The following is a 17,514-nucleotide window of genomic DNA, read 5'->3' as shown; positions in this document are numbered from 1 at the left end:
TTTCCTTGGGCGGCTTTAGGTCTGCTCTTATGGAACATAACCCTGGACTTTAAAAGATTTGGCCTTTGGCTCAAGCTGGGTTAGTCCAAGTTATCCCTAACCCCTCCTTCAGAGGAAGATTGTAGCAACTGGAAAGAAGCACTTCCACTTTATCTTCAAATAATAATTGCTGATTATAGACACAGCTGGTTGGTTACATTTATTGCCAATACATCCATGGTCAAGTTGATCACAATGACCAGAATACATGCTGAATACCCTCTTATTATCTCTCAGCAATAGTTTAAGGAAGGCAATTTGGCTTAATAGAAAGGATGCGGACTTGAGAGTAGTTTTCTAGGTATGGGAACCAGAGAGAGAGAGGTAGGTAGAGGTAGGGAGATGGGCACCCCTAGTCCTTAACCCTTATTCATCCAGGAGCACCCAGATTCCCTATACCTCCTTCCCCTCAACACATAGGCGCCTGAAGTTTCCTCTGCACACTCCCGTCAGGCCACTACTGATCCAGAACAAGCTGGACCAGATGTGCCTGAGACAGAGTTTTGACCATGCAACTGAGGTGAAATCCCTATAAGAGAGAGTAAAACTGGGGTGCCTGGATGGCTCAGTCGGTTAAATGTACGACTCTTTTTTTCTTTTAATTTTTTTTTCAACGTTTTTATTTATTTTTGGGACAGAGAGAGACAGAGCATGAACGGGGGAGGGGCAGAGAGAGAGGGAGACACAGAATCAGAAGCAGGCTCCAGGCTCCGAGCCATCAGCCCAGAGCCTGACGCGGGGCTCGAACTCACCGACCGCGAGATCGTGACCTGGCTGAAGTCGGACGCTTAACCGACTGCGCCACCCAGGCGCCCCTCAAATGTGCAACTCTTAATTTCAACTCAGATCATGATCCCAGAGTCGTGGGATCCAGGGGCACTGAGCACGGAGTCTGCTTGGCATTCCCTCTCCCTCTTTCTCTCTCTCGGCCCCTCCCCTGCTCTTACTCTCTCTCGAAATGAATAAATAAACATTAAAAAAGGGCGGGGGGAGCAAAGCAGCAATATGAAAGGAACCCAAGTCCTTGATTGACCAAGTGGAGTAGAGCTGCCTGCGGTCCAGGATCTGCCAGACTGTTACTGGACAAATAAACGTCTGTTTTCTGTTTTCTGAAAGAAAAAATGAGAAAATCCAGACTTTTGATTCAGGATTGGATTTGAATATCAGCTTTTATACTTACTATTTCTTTTTTATTTTTATTTTTAATGTTTATTTGGAGTAGAAAGAGGGGGACAGAGGATCTGAAGCGGGCTTTGTGCTGACAGCAGAGAGCCCATGTGGGGCTCGAACTCATGAACCACGAGATCATGACCTGAGCTGAAGTCAGAGGCTTAACCGACTGAGCCACCTAGGCGCCCCCAGAATACTGGAGTAAAAAAAAAGGAACATTGAACTGCCTTTTTTTTTTTTTTCCAACGTTTATTTATTTTTGGGACAGAGAGAGACAGAGCATGAACGGGCGAGGGGCAGAGAGAGAGGGAGACACAGAATCGGAAACAGGCTCCAGGCTCCGAGCCATCAGCCCAGAGCCCGACGCGGGGCTCGAACTCACGGACCGCGAGATCGTGACCTGGCTGAAGTCGGACGCTTAACCGACTGCGCCACCCAGGCGCCCCTGAACTGCCTTTGAAAGTCAGTACTACTCACTTTTAGGAGAGACTCTCAAATTCAAAACCTGTTTGCTCTTACTTTACACACAATGCTAATAAATTTGGTTATCTGGTTTCCTAGGATGCAGATTAGGGAGAGGATTACCAAAGCTAGGCACCCAGGAAGTCTCAAGAGGTACTATCTAATATCTTAACAAAATAGGGGGCAAAAAGCCAGAAAGAAAATTATTATTATGGAAGCAGCCCAAGTGTGCATTGATAGATGAATGGATAAAGAAGATGTGGTATATATATATATATATATATATATATATATATATATATATATAATGGAATATTACTCAGCCATAAAAGAGAATGAAATCTTGCCATTTGCAACAATGAGTAGATCTATAGAGTGTAATGCTAAGTGAAATAGAGAAAGACAAAAACCATATGATTTCACTCATATGTGGAATTTAAGAAACAAATGAACAAAGAAAAAACAAAGAGATAAACCAAAAGCTGACTCTTGGGGCGCCTGGGTGGCTCAGACAGTTAAGCGGCCGACTTTGGCCCAGGTCATGATCTTGCGGTCCGTGAGTTTGAGCCCCACGTCGGGCTCTGTGCTGACAGCTCAGAGCATGGAGCCTGTTTCAGATTCTGTGTCTCCCTCTCTCTGACCCTCCCCCATTCATGCTTTGTCTCTGTCTCAAAAATAAATAAACGCTAAAAAAAAAAAAAAGCTGACTCTTAACTATAAAGAACAAATTGATGGCTACCAGAGAGGAGGGGAGGTAGGTGGGGGCGATGGGTGAAATAGGCGAAGGGGATTAAGAGTACACTTATTGGGGCACCTGAGTGGTTCAGTTGGTTAAGTGTCCGACTCTTAGTTTTGGCTCAGGTCAGGATCTCACAGTTTGTGAGTTGGAGCCCCATGTCGGGCTCTGTACTAACAGTGCAGAGACTGCTTGCGATTCTCTCTCTCTCCTCTCTCTGCCTCTCCCAGTGCTCACTCTCTCTCTCTCTCTCTCTCTCAAAATAAATAAACTTAAAGAAAAAAAAAAGAGTACACTTATCATGATGAGCACTGAGGAATATATAGAATGGTTGGATCACTATGCTGTATACCTGAAACTAATATAACACTGTATGTTAACTATACTGGAGTTAAAATTAAAAAAAAAATAAACAAATAGAAGCACCTGGGTAGCTCAGTCAATTAAGCATTCGACTTCAGCTCAGGTCATGATCTCACGGTTCGTGAGTTCGACCCCCGTGTCGGGCTCTGTGCTGACAGCTCAGAGCCTGGAGCCTGCTTCAGATTCTGTGTCCCCCTCTCTCTCTGCCTCTCCTCCACTCACACTCTCTCTGTTTGTCTCTCTCTCTCAAAAATAAATAAACTGAAAAAAAATAAAGTGAAGATTAAGAATGTAAAAAAAAAAAAGAAAAGGAAAAAAGAAAATTATTAAAAGGACATGAATGAACACAAAAACACACCAACCTTGGATCATTTTGGGTAGACTAAAAAGCCTAGCATATTTCTGTGTTTCTCAAAGATGCATTACTTTGCCCTCGAGTTCTGAATGCTAATAATGACCAAGAAAATAAGATACATTTTGAGAATGCAGAAATTTATTTTATTTTATATAATATTTCATTAAAGGCAGATTTTTAAGCATCTGCTACTTAAAGGGATTACTTTCAATTATTTAGAAAACTGATTCAGACGGTTATATTTTTCAAAGGTGTGGATAAGTGCAGCTTTTCTGAATTGTAATAGCAAAGTCAGAGTAAATACGCACCAGTTTATGCTGACAGGTCTTCTAAATGTCTTTAGATCTGGTTGGTTGCTTTGACCCCCAAGCAAGAGAAGATAAATAATGCATTCCACTACAAGCTGACTAACAGTAAAAGTTTAACAAGCTCCCATTGGTATGCCCAGCTCTGTGAGAGACAAAAAGAGTAGAAAATAGAAAAGGTATGTAACACTCTGTTCTAAGTTCCCAAGGATTAAAGGATGGTCACGCAAACAAACCCCCAATATAAATCATTTATGCAGCTAAATAATATGAAACTATATAAATTAACAAAGATTATGTATAAGAACAATTTCTAAGCAACGCCTGATACATATAAGCTATCAGCTAAGAATTCAGAAATATGAAATCCATTAACACCATGGTTCTTAGCCTTTGTGATACCTTGGTGGCTCTCGGGGTGATTCAAGTGTCAAAGGAAGTTGAAGGTAGAAGGTTCTGCAAGGCTACCAGCCAGGACCACATCAGTCCATCTGCTTTTCTTCCTTGATGTCCAAGACAGCAAGGTCTTTCTTGCCTGCTTCAGTCCGAGAGAGCAGGGTTCATTAAGACACACAGAGGGAATCAGCCAAACACATGACGAGTCTATTACGGCTGCAGTGTACCATTATACATCCTTCTCCACGTTCTCTCGTGCAAAACGCCTTGAGAACTGGATCCTTGTCTGCCTTGTGTACGGCACAGTTCTGGAGGGCAGTAGGAGCCAAACATTTCCTGAATGAATATGACAGAGTGGCAGTGAGAGCTTGAGGTACCTGAAGCGTGAGTTTGGAAAGCCTGTCTCAGGAATAAGGCCATGACCGGGGGACGTATGGGCTACTCAGGAAGTATGGGGTAGTGTGCAACAACCTGTAGCCAAACTGTCCACCCCAAAATGAACTCCGGCAAGGTTCTAAATCCAGCCACGAGCATCTCGAGAAAGTGTTTTCATTATTACGCTGATTTTTCTCTGGGACCGTTAATTTAGGTCTCATATCAAGAATTCTCCATTAAAGAAGACTATCTTGATTTGGGAGAACCAAAAAAAAAACCTCTTCCTTGTCCTGCTTCTCAGTAAGGCAGAAGGTTTAAACCAACTCTCTCTTTTTTTATGTACATATTTTTTTATTTATTTTTGAGAGAGAGAGAGAGACGCGCGCGCACGAGTGGGGGAGGGGCAGAGAGAGGGAGACACAGAAACCCAAGCAGGCTCTAGGCTCTGAGCCATCAGCACAGAGCCCGACGCGGGGCTTGAACCTATGAACCTCAAGATCATGACCTGAGCCGAAGTCCGACGCTCAACCGACTGAGCCACCCAGGCGCCCCTAGACTGACTCTCTTCTTTAAGAAGTAACTTAGTGAATCCAAATGTCTAAGTGCACCACTGTGGTGCTGCTGGAAGCACAAGAGAAAACAATCCAGGTAGAAAGGAAAGGGGAGAGATGTTTAGGTTCCCTATTCTGCGAAGAATAACATAGGGAAATGAAAGTGAAGCGAGGAGAGGAAGAGCAAATGGTGGCTGAAGAAACAGCCAAGAGAATCAGGAAGAGAGATTGCAAAATCATGTCCCCTTTCGCCCCAAGTGCATTTGCACTTGCTTCTTTCTCTGCCTCTTGGTTGTTTGAAGGTACCAGGCATGTGTTCCCACACGGCACACCCTCGACCTCTCCTGGTCACACTCAGTCATGAGTCACAACCTTCCTTGCTGTGGAAACAGCAGAGAGCAGGACTCTGGGGAGGAAGACAGTGCCTGACCCAATGTCCACTACTTCAAGAAACGGGCATAAGGTGGCAGCACTCGTAGTGTGCCCGCAGGTGTTGTGGAGAGAAACTTGGCCAAGGGCCAGCTGTCCTTGAGCCGCCAAATCCCAGGGAGAAGATGGGCAAAGAGAACTCTTAAAGACCTCCTTATTAGGGTAGTTAGTAATGGGAAGAGAAAGGCTTTTCCTAGGGGAGCAGTAGCACTCAGGAGTTCCATAGGGAGGACTGGGTGATGGGTCCCCTGGCCTGGCACCCACACATCTGTTGAATAACTTCCACTTATGAGGAAGGATTAAGATGGATTGATGAACAACATGGATGAACTCTGAGAACATGGTAAGTGAAAGAAGCCAATCACAAGAGACCATATATTGTATTGTGTTATATGAAATGTCCAGAACAAGCAAATCTGTAGAGACAGAAAGATTAGTGGTTGCCTAGGGTTGGGGCTGGTGAGAATGGTGGGGGCGGGGGGGGGGGGGGCGACTGCTAAAGAGTATGGGGTTTCATTCTGGGGTGATGAAATGTTCTAAAATTGATTGTGGTGATGGTTGCACAACTCTGAGTAAGCTAAAAACAATTGAATTGTGCGCTTCAATGGGTGAATTTTAATATATCTCAATAAAGCTGTTACTAAAAAAAAAAAAAGAATGACTGATGAACGTTTGGTTTAAAAACAGAAAGGAAGGGTAATAATGTGAATAATGTGAATAATGTGAATAATTCTCTCCCTCCCTGGTCTTAGGAACAAAGATGACTTCAGTGTGGGTGAGAGGCATCCCTTTTTCTGGAATCATCCATCTCTAAGACAGTGCCACTTACACTTTAATTTGTATACAAAGCACCTAAGGATCTTGTCAGAATGCAGATTGTTTCAGAAGGTCTGAAATAGGGCCTGAGATTGTACGTTTCTAAGAAGCTCCTAGGTGATCCTGAAGCTTCTAGTCTTAGAAACACATTTTGAACTGAGAGACTCTAAGACATCCAAAGAAATTATGTTTATTGTCTGATTGGGATCAGTAGTATGCCAGCTCTATACTAAAGTTAAAAGACCAATTAAATAGTTTTATTTTGACCTCATACTTGATAGTGGCATTAATATGTCTAGTGGCATATATATATGTATGGTGATGCATCTAATAAAACAGTTAATACTGGTATCTTGAAAAAGTACATTACCAAATACACTATGGCATTTACTATCTATTTTTATTGAAAAGTCAGGACTTGGAATTTGTAAGAGAGCTAGGTTTGAATCCTGACTCTGTCATTTACAAGCATCATGGCCTGGATTGCTTAATCTATCTGAGCTCCAGTATCTTGGTTTATATTTGGAGATAATAATATCTATCTTAGTGGATTTTTGTGAGCACTAGAGACTAGATGGCATGCACATAGTGGTCACTCAAGAGATTACTATTATTGTCATCAAAAGTGTATGAGATGGGAGGATCTATCCACCTTTCTTTTTCATGTCTGTATTTCTCCATATTTTCTTCTAAATCCATCCTAAATCTTGAAATTTTGGTTGTGTAAGAGATGCTTCTGTATGAATATTTTTCTTCATCCATTTGAAGAAGGCATTGTTGTTTAGAGCTCTAGTAAAATCCATATGGAATATAAAAGTTTTCATACATAGATTTGTGCTTTTAAAAAATTCATTCTGGTATTAAGGAATTCAAAGTAGGGGCGCCTGGGTGGCTCAGTCAGTTAAGCATCTGACTTCAGCTCAGGTCATGATCTCGAGGTCCACGGGTTCGAGCCCTGCGTCAAGCTCTATGCTGACAGCTCAGAGTCTGGAGCCTGCTTCAGATTCTGTGTCTCCCTCTCTTTCTCTCTGCCCCTCTCCCACTCACCTTCTGTCCCTCTCTCTCTCTCAAGAATGAAATAAACATTAAAAAATTTTAAGAAAAAAGGAATTCAAAGTAAATTTGAGGTATTCAATAAGGAATTTCGGCCTCCTTGATTTTTTTTTTTAAGTTTTATTTATTTAAGTAATCTCTACACCCTACATGGGGCTCGAACTCACGACCCCGAGATCAAGAGTTACATCCTCTTCCAACTACACCAGCCAGGCGCCCCAGTCTCCCTGATTCTTATGTGTGAGGCTGAAATAATTCAACAACAATGATCCCTACTTTCATCAAAAAAATTTTCAGACTGAGTTGCTTAATTTCATTTTAGGGCCTCTGTTATTTTCCTTTTCCTTTACAGGTACAGCATGCGAGTTCTTCTAATACCTGGCCCTCGGGGAAGCCTACAGAGAGAGGCAATTTGGAAAACCCTGTTTTGGAACAGAGCTCCTCCTTAATAGCTCCCCATGGAAGGAGGGATTCCTGCTACAAATGACATGACATCATTGGCACACGGCTTGGGCTGGAGCAAAGCCTGCTGCTTCTTCCTTCTTGAGACTCTGACCTTGGAGGTTCATGGCCTACAGCCCTAGGTGAGTCTAGGTGCCTTGTTCCCCCACGTTACACTCGGGCTATTCTCTGCAAGTTACGGACATATAAGAGGCTGCCCAATGTCTTTATTTACTTTTATTTTCATATTCTTCTGACTTTTAGGCCGACTTCATCTCCTTGGTTTTCCTGGTTTCTGGAAGAAAATGTGGCAAACATTGTCACTGGCGAGTTCCTGCCATGCAGCCTTAGCTAAATTTGTTTCTCCTTTTTTTTTTTTATATACTTTTATAAATTTAACCTCTTGCCAACACATTTCTATCACCGTGTACTCAGCCTTACCTATATGAAGGCCTAAGCAGTATGGAGGCAAGAATTTGTTTTCTTCTCTATTTGATTTTTAAATTATAGAAGACTCTAATGCTGTCAACTGGTAAGTGTGTAGAGTTTAAGGTAAACATCACTCCAACTTTTATAACGTTTAGAGTTTAAGATAAACATCACTCCAACAGCAAACTGGTTTTGAAGATGCCATTTAAAAAAATCCATCTTATAAACAATTCTCTTGAACACATGTTTTCACATTTGAAAAAGAAAACAGGAGTTTCTACCTGCTCAATGTAGCTTTGAATATTTAGGATTTCTTCTAGTAACTGTTCTGCTTTGCATCATTGCTACATAAGGTGCTCAAAAAGACTGAGCTGGAGACACCAGTCCCCTGAAAGGAATAACCACACTCATGGAGTGAGGAAGTGCTAGCTGCTGGCTGGGGACTTCCCAGGTCACTAATTTTGAAACCCTCCAAACACTGATCTAAAGATCAAATTCTTGTCTTCAATAGCAAGGATCAAAAGGGTGGAAGGCTGTATTCTGTTTCCTCATCTAGCACCAGGATTCTGTTGGAGAGGTGCAATTAAACGGACTCTAAGTCCGGCTTGTTCTTTTCGCCCTCATCTGTCCAATTAAGGACATTATTTGATTTGGTGCATCTCAGCCATTCGTTTTGGTGGATAGTTGTTTCTCCTCTTAAAAAGATCAAAGACCATTCTAAACTCAGACTCAGTCAAGTAGGTAGAACAAATACCGCATCATTCTACGTAACTGCCGTAGCAGCACTGGGTTCCGATCTATGCAGGAGTCCCTGTTATGATCACTGTTATGGACACGAGCCTGGGCTTTGAAAGCAGCTGTGTGGCATAAATTGTACCTCATGGACACTTTCGTACTATTTAGTCAGAGTCCAATTACCCGATGTGAAAGCCTATGTGACACTGAGACAAAAAGGAGAGAGAGAAGAGAGAAAAGAAGGAGGAACAGGAGAAGTTATCCAAATTCACTTGTCTGAGTTCTCACGAGGGGAAAAGAATGACTAAACTATAACCTGCATGTAAGAGCATTAGTAATATTATTAATAATAATACCTTTGATAACTAGGCCGGTGATCTCAAAGTACTTTTAACATTCATTATTTTCTTGGTACTCACCAAAATCTCAAGGACCTATAGAATGGGTATTGCCATGTCTTAAGTTTTTCTTTATTTCTCTTTTCTCTTTCTTCATCAACTTTCTCTGAAAATGAGGGATCTTGACCTGAGTGCTAAGAACTTATAAGTTTTGAGTGAAAAAGGCCTATGCTATTTTGGAGGCATGTCTTTCCTCTTAAGTAGACATTAGCCTACAACGTACTTTATAGGAGGTACAAAGGTAGGATATATACAATGCTGTACGGCACAGCAAAATAATTGTCAAAGGGCCTCCCATTTATAGTAAACTGAATGAGAGAATTGATATCCACAATCAAAAAGTGGAAAATTCTAGACTGGTTTCAAAGCATCACAGAGCAGTGATAGTCATTTGCGTCATGGAGAGCCTCTGCTCTGATGCATCTGAGCATACATAGTTCATCTGATTAGATTTCATGAGTCTAAGATTGATCATTACAATTTATAAACGAGGATAGCCATTTGGAAATCTGCCTTAAAATGAAAGTCCAGACATTTGTCTCAAATATTGAGATAGCTCTCAAACTATAGGCTCTTTGCCTTGAATATTAGGTAGGTCATCCTCCTTTAAATCTTGTCTTTCCCTAGTTCATCCTCCATCCCCACTCATCTCCCAAAAGACCTTGACCAGAGTTTTCATCTGTCTTTGTAGTACTCCATTCCTGTAAATTCCTTCTCCATGTTTTTGTTCTGTTTCACTTAGTTTGGAAAATGGCAGTGTAGAAAATGTTTGGTATAACTCTAATGCTGGCTGGCATCTGTGATCTCTTAAAAGAATTATATATACTGTATATGTGTGTGTGTCTATGTGTGTGTGTTCTGTGTTTGAAGTACAGAATTAAAAACCTCAAATAAGGCAGAAAACAAACGTGCCTTATTATCCAGATCCCCTCCATGTTTTTAGCTGTTTAGAAAATGTTTCTCCTGTTGTTCCTGCTAAATATTTCTCATTTTGGCATTGCACACCAAAACCTAACGTCAGTGTGTGTGTGTGTGTGTGCGCGCATGTGCGCGCGCGTGTGCGGTACAGATGAGGGAGGTAGGTCAGATAGCATAATGTGCAACGGTGAAGAACTTACTAAATTAATTAATCTCCAATTAGCAGATCACTGAGAATATGAATCACTCACAGGCAGTCAAAAGGTGATGTCAGTGAACCGTTAGGGCTCGGCATGACTGTTTCTGTTTGTTACTGCATTTGGTTCTAGAGCTCTTGCTATGGCAAGGCTGTCCTATGGGTCTTACTGTGGCACTTTAGAAATGTCTACACCAAACATAGCATTAATAAGTATTCCAGGAGATAGTTAAAGCAAGGAGCAAGGTACTTAATGAAGTTTATAACCATGGCTTTGGAATAATCTTATTATTAGCAATAGTCATACTATTAATTTCTAGTTGGAAGAATAACATGCTCACAAGATTTCTGAGCCTCAGAAGAGGACCCGTTTTGGTGGGGATTGGGTCAGAACAGCACATGCAACTCAAGGATTGCTGAAGAAGGGCAGGTGCATAGGGTAAGGTTGCTTCATTATGAAAGGTGAGTATTCAAGGGGGAAAATGAGTGCCCTTGATCTGTGGTATTTGGTTATGTTTATAAAAATGGTTTCTGTCTAACCTCTCCAGTATTGTGCTAGTGATGGATTACTCAAAATCTTCAGTAGCCAATCAGGATTACTTCCTTACCTCTAAGTTTTTTTCCTAGAGAAGATCTTTTTGAAAGCCATGTAGTATTCCAACTCTCCTAGGATTCCATTTTAGAAACACCGGCTGCTAGTTCATAAAAAACCAGAGAGTAGGTGTGGAGTCAACGATCACACTTCTTTCCTAGAATACTTTGGACTTCCAACTTTAGCTGGTTGAAGGGGAAACACAACATCAGCCATAAACTCCAGTTTTTGTTGGACAGAGTGTCCATATTTTTAGGTAGCTGTGGCTGATTAGGAAAAAAAAAAATAAATGAGCGCTCAGACTTTGTTCTGAGGTCGAAAGGGACCTCACATGTTTTTAAAAAAATGTATAATCTATATCTTAGTCTTAGTGTTTGGGGCAAAAATAGTGCCTAATGTTTTATGGCATTGTGTATTCTTTCATTTGAGTGTATTTTGGGGATGGACTCTATTGATGAAAATACACTGTAGTAGAGAGGATTGTGTGTATGTGTGGGAGGGGTGGTGGGTTCAGCACTGTTTTCTCAATGGCCTGTCAGATAGGTTCAATGAAGTATGTTGGGTTATTTCTCCTTTGTCTCCTGTTCTCTCCCTCCACAGCAAGACTGGAAGAACAACACATTTGTACACAGGTTTCCAATAGTATCTTTGGAGGGGTAGGCCAACGAGAACCAACCTGGTGGTCCCCACCCTCCAGCCCCTCTGGGGGCTTCTGAATCCAATGTTGTTCAATTTCGGGGCAGAAAGTGATCATTTGATAAAGTGCCAAAGCCCACTGTGATTTTTTTCCCCCGGCAGGTTTCCTTCGGTGTCATTGGTAAGTTGTGCATTTCACTGGAGTGCCACAACACTACCACTAAAGTATTCTACAGCTCACTTTTTTGTTTGGTCAACTTTTCTTTTATCTTTGGAAGAAGCCATTTTCTTTCTGTAGGGAGGATGGTTGAGTTTAAATTCTATTAAAGCTAGTCAGAATGCTTTCCCTTAGGGGCCATTCACTTCCTGTCTTATGCCTAGTAGGTTCCTTTGGATTTTCTTTGATTCTTACATAAAGAGCCTGGGATGATCACGCCGGGAGTATTCTCTTGAGGTGGCTGTGTGGCAGAGAGCAGGCAGAACATTTGCTGTTTTAGCCTTCCATCCTGTTTTACGGGACTGCATGCCTGCTTCCCTCCATTTTGTCAGTGCTCACAGTTTTTCCTTCTCTTTCTCACTCTTCCATTTAACTTGTGTTGGAGCAAAAGACTCCATTCCAGATCCATTCCAGAGTTGCAACAAGAAACTTCCCCACTCTCTCTTTTTCCTATCTCAGTAAAATGGCAGTGAAGAAAGCTTTATGCAATCAGGCCGAAAGAAATACCCACCTCGAATATTTTGTTTTCCTTCTGATTTTCTCCTCCACCCTCAGCTTTCAAAAATTTCCCTTGTGATCATTTTACATGTGTGAAATTTTCCTCGATTGGTTTTAAAGTAAAGCAAAACAAAAGCAGCCTACATTGGTTTCATATGGAAAGTCAAAGATAAACTTTTCCCGTTCCTGAGAAATAGGCTTCAATATTAAGATTGCTGACCTGATCTTCCCTTGGTAATATTGTTGGTACTTAGCTTTCCAAATCTAAAAACAACTTGGTGTAGTAAGTACCAAATACAGCATCTTGAAGTTTCTCTTCTGATGGACTATAAAGTGGCTTTCAAGCGTCTTTGCAAGTAGGCTTTTCATCTACTATTTTTGTATCAGTTGGGGAATACAGACCTTCAGTGAGGCTCAGCAGAAATGTCCAAATTCCTGATCTGCCAGTGGTTTTATAGAACTCCAGTTCAGGTATGTTTGTTTGCCTTTAAAATATTGTTAGTAGTTTTACTCTGTCGTCTCCAAAGGAATAGTCAGCAAACTCATCAATGAAATTTGTGGATCAGTAAAATGTGCACTCTAAAATATTAGAGTGTACGTGTTGGTACCTATTTCCTCATGTTAGATTGAACCTGGGTGTTACATTTTGTTTGCAATCTGCCACAAACCAGACCAACGTGGATCTTTATTTTATTTCTGGTTTTAGTTTTTGGTGAGGTGATGGTGAGGAGCATTCTCATTCTATATTGATACAAAAAGAAAAAAAAAAAAACAAGTTGACTTATGCCTAGAGGTATTTTTACAGAGCTACTCTTCTCGTGGGGGAAAAAAAAAGAAAGCCTCATGCAGAAATGAACATTTCTCAAAATGTGTCCCTTATTATTCTAAATGTAAATTCCTCCAAATTATTTTAAAATCTTGAGATTTTATTTTAAAATCTTGAGTGGAAGAAAGCATCTACCCAAGCAGTCGTTGAGCGCCCGCCAGGCTCGATGCCTCTACGGTTGCTGCTGCTGCTGCTGCTTTAGGATCCTAGGTGCTGGGCAGCCACAATTTTACCGCTAAGAGCTGTTGAGCGCCATTTAGACTCCATTCCATTTTTCTCCGTGGCGATCCAGTTCGTAACTTACAGCTCCCGTCTGGGAGCCGATAATATAATGAATTGCCTTGACTCTTGCTTCAATCCACTTTCCTCGCTTAATATGCAGCCCAAAGTTTTGCTGCTCGCTGTCAGATGGTAGTGCTAGACTTTCACACTGCTCCCAAAGCCTCCGCTGGGGCTGTTTCTGAACACCGAGTTACAAACTTTAAGAAGCAGACAGCTCCAGACGGAAATCCACGCCAGGATTTGAACTCTGCTTCTGGCTTCCGTCAACTGACATAGTTGCCCTTTTGCTCAAACTCGCAGCTCCAGTTCGCACTCGGGAGAGCTCCGCTGGGTGTCTGATGCTTTGCCGCGGCGGGGACGCGTGTGAGGGCCACAACCCCGCGCTCCTCCGATTCCCAGTGCCTTATTCAGAACAGAGGCAATTCCTCCACTAGGGTCCTAAGGCTTAAAACGCCTTCCCCCAAAAGGAGTGAGGAAGGGAAGGAGCCGAGACTGATCTTTTGTTTGTTTGTTGAGTTTTGTATTTCGCACACTTAGGGGAAGCAAATTTCGAGAAAGGAAGGGCTGTTTCTCTCCCTGCAAACGTTTCTCTCTCTTAACAAACCCTCCAGGCCTCGGTTCCACATTTTGCAGTTGACTGCGTGGATTTTAATAGGTTGTTCTCTTATTCTCGGCCCAATCCATGCACACTGTACAAGCCAGATAAAATGAGAACATCCTCTGCCATTTTCAGTCGGTTTGTCCTGGCAGCCCTGCCCCCTTCCTTGGCTGCCGCAGCCGCAGGAGTTAAAGCAGCGCACAGAAACTCCGCCTGATCCTCTGGGCGGGAGATCCAGTCCACGTTTGCCAAGTGCTTTGCGGTCGGGGATGGTGATAAGAACTCTCTTGTGAGGGAGCGAGCAAGACTTTAGTCCGGTTTCCATGTCAACGATTCAGTCCATATTTGCCATCAGGCTGTTGGTGGCAGAGGCGCTTTCGTGAGGGTATCGCTGTCCTAGTCCTAGTTCTCCAATCTGCGCCGGGATTCCTGAGCTGCCTGGGTGTGGGGTTAAAACACTGGGGCCGTGGGGGAAAAAAACTCCAAGGGGAGAACCCGCAGCCCCAAACCTGGGTCTTGGAGCTCCAGCCAGCCACGTGCCCAGCTCCTCCCCTCCCCCCCCCTTTCCCGCTGCCATTGCCCCTAGGGAAAGCTGATGGGCCAGTTTCTAAGAAAGTTCCCTTCAACTCGTCAGTCCCTGGGATAGTGGTGTGGGGCTCTAAAGGTAGAGGTGGAAGAGGACCCTGAAGGATTTGAGATTTTTTTTTTTTTAAGTGGAAATGGAGAAATCCCACATTACCTGCTCCAGTCCAGGTGGATAGATTTTTGTGCACTTTACCTTATTGCTAGAAAAAAATGGTGGCTGTTTTCAAAACAGCGTGCTCACGTGTAGGAAAGGGATTTGGGCACTTTCCAAATTTCACAGCCACTGAAAAAAGGAGATGAGGGCTTTCTCTGGAGACAAATCCATTCTGGCTTCCAGATTTTCACTGGGTTCCAGGTTTCCCATTACAGTCCAGCTCTGAGGAAAATGGCAGGGTAATTGCATGTAAAAACTCCTCATTTGTGTGCAGGACTCAGGACTGTTTGCCAGCTCAGAAGCAGTTGATTAAATAGCCAAGCTCCATTTATGAGGCAGCCTATAATTTGGTTTCTAGGACCTAATGCACTGGGAGAGTAGTTGCCCCTGAGGACTGTGAGTGAAACCAGGGCACTGGCCCATTCCAGTCAGTCAGATCCTGGTAGTCCTTTTGGTTCTTGGCTAGAGGCGGAAAACCCACCACCACTCTTAGACTAACAGGAAGGTTTTTGCCTTTTTAGCGTAAGATCCTATTAAGTTTTCTTCAGAGTAGGAGTGGCTTCAGGTTTTTGGAATTATTCACAGTGACCAGTGGCATGGCCAGAACTTGTCCAAGGGGCCTGCGGGATCTGCCAGTTCTAAGATAATGGCTCTGTGGCTATGAAGTCTCCATTTATAAAATCTGAGGGGGGAAAGAGGCCCTGGGGTTTAGTGACTACACTGGCCTGGGCCTCTCCCAAGGCAGCCTGGGCCTGGTGAGGAGCTGGAATCCCCTCTGGCTTTTGTAGCCTGTCACGTCAGAGCATTCCAAGTCAGCTTGAGGAGGAAAAGACTGCTTGGTGCTGGGATGTGGTAGGGCCTGTAGATCTAGAAGTTTCTATGTGTGCCTCTAGCTCGATTGGCATCTCTTGGAATATAATGGTAAACTGTGATGAATCTTTACACTGGAGGATAGAAAATAAATTTGGTTACATTTATTTTCTTTCTTTTTTATTTTTTTAATGTTTCTTTTTGAGAGAGAGAGAGAGAGAGAATGGGAATATGCGGGGAAGGAGCAGAGAGAGAGGGAGACACACAGAACGTGAAGCAGGTTCCAGGCTCAGAAGCAGGCTCCAGGCTCTGCTCTGTCAGCACAGAGCGAGACCCCGGACTGGAGCCCACGAACTTCAAGATCATGACCTGAACCAAAGTCCGATGCTTAACTGACTGAGCCACCTGGGTGCTCCTGGGGACATCTATTTTCTAAGTGACCTGTTAGACTGTCCCTTTTCTCTCTTTAAGGAGAAAATGGTTTCCCACTGCGTGGCCGTCCCTCTTCTGCAGAGCCTCTTCTGTGGTCTGTTCCCCAGTTTTACAGGTATTGTCTCTGGAGACTGGCACTATTGGTCATTGTGGGCTAAGTTCTCTTGGGAAAAGATTAGGGTTGGGTTCTCCTGCTGGAAGGCTGTCTTAGGCCCCCAAAGTAGCTCCAGTGGTTACCATTTTACGTTAGTGTTGGGATGAGCTAAGACTGAGATGATCAGCTTGGTCTCAAACCCATTCTTATAGTCTGATTCCATTGCTGTATATGATGCAACTTGATCACTTTTTTTTTTTCCCCCAAGGCTAAGTACGCGGGTAGCTTTGGGGACTTTGCTACTTTTTAAAATCACCCTCCTCCGCCCCCTGACTGACAGGGCAGTCCCCTCCCCTCGGTCTTACAATTCTAGAAAATGGGGAGAGTCGGACCTCACGCCCCCAGGGCCTTATGAGGCCCGGCTAAAGAGGGCTGGGGAGTGGGAAAACGGAAAGTCTGAACAAATGATCTGTCATTCCGTAGGGCTTGCAAAGGGTGTAAAATGTTAGGCCCTGCTCGCTCACTCAGCTGGGTCTTTAAGAGCGGGTTTGTAAAAGGCTTTGAAGAATAAAAGTGCTGTAGAGGTGCTAAGTAGCAGCCAAGAGACCAGGACCGCTGCCAGAGGGTCAGGCCTGGGCCGAGGCGGCCGCGGTCTCGGGCTCAGGCCAATTTTGCAGCCGCGAGTAAAGTTCACGCTGCCCGCTCCCCTCCGTACGGCCCGGAGGGGACCGACCCGGATAGGAAGGAACGCCAGGAGGGAGGCGGCGCAGGCTCCGGGGAGGCGCGGGCTCCGGGCCGGGTTTTCCCCGAAGCCTTCGGCGGCGGCGCTGCCGAGCGAAAGCGGCAGAGGGCCTGCCGCCGCCGCGGCTTGTTCTCTCCCCTCCTCCTTTGTGAGGGGAAGGGAGCGAGTCCGTTCCATGGCCTGCGCCCGCTCCGCGCTCCGGTCCGGGTTTGCCAGGCGGCCGCGACGGCGCTGGGTAAAATGGCAGTGCTGAGCCTCGTGTCGGAGTGAGGGGGACTCGGAGGAGAGTGGGGCGCTCTAGCCGCTCAGTCCGGCCGCCCGCCCGCTCGCTCGCCCGCTGCCGCGCAGCAGCCTCAGCTCGCGCCGCGGCCGGGGAGGGGAGGCAGGGCGCCCGGCCCAGTCCGCGCTCCGACTCTGCCTCCCGGCGCCCGGGCTGCTGCCGCGCGCCCTCCAGCCCGCCCGTCCCGGGTCCCCCTCCCCCCGCTCCCTCCCTCCCTCCCTCCCCGCCCCCTCCCCCTCGCCTCCCTCCCTCCCTCCCTCCTCCTTTCTCCGGCAGCAGAAAGCGGAGAGTCACAGCGGGGCCAGGCCCTGGGGAGCGGAGCCTCCACCGCCCCCCTCATTCCCAGGCAAGGGCTTGGGGGGAATGAGCCGGGAGAGCCGGGTCCCGAGCCTACAGAGCCGGGAGCAGCTGAGCCGCCGGCGCCTCGGCCGCCGCCGCCTCCTCCTCCTCCGCCGCCGCCAGCCCGGAGCCTGAGCCGGCGGGGCGGGGGGGAGAGGAGCGAGCGAGCGAGCGCCGCGCAGCAGCGGAGCCCCGCGAGGCCCGCCCGGGCGGGTGGGGAGGGCAGCCCGGGGGACTCGGCCCCGGGGCGGGGTGGGAGGGG

This window comes from Lynx rufus, unplaced genomic scaffold, assembly GCF_022079265.1.
Source record: "Lynx rufus isolate CCGP_SWC_20201006 ecotype Redwood Valley unplaced genomic scaffold, mLynRuf1.p SCAF_2, whole genome shotgun sequence".
NCBI lineage: Eukaryota > Metazoa > Chordata > Mammalia > Carnivora > Felidae > Lynx > Lynx rufus.
This window is presented reverse-complemented; position numbering follows the sequence as displayed.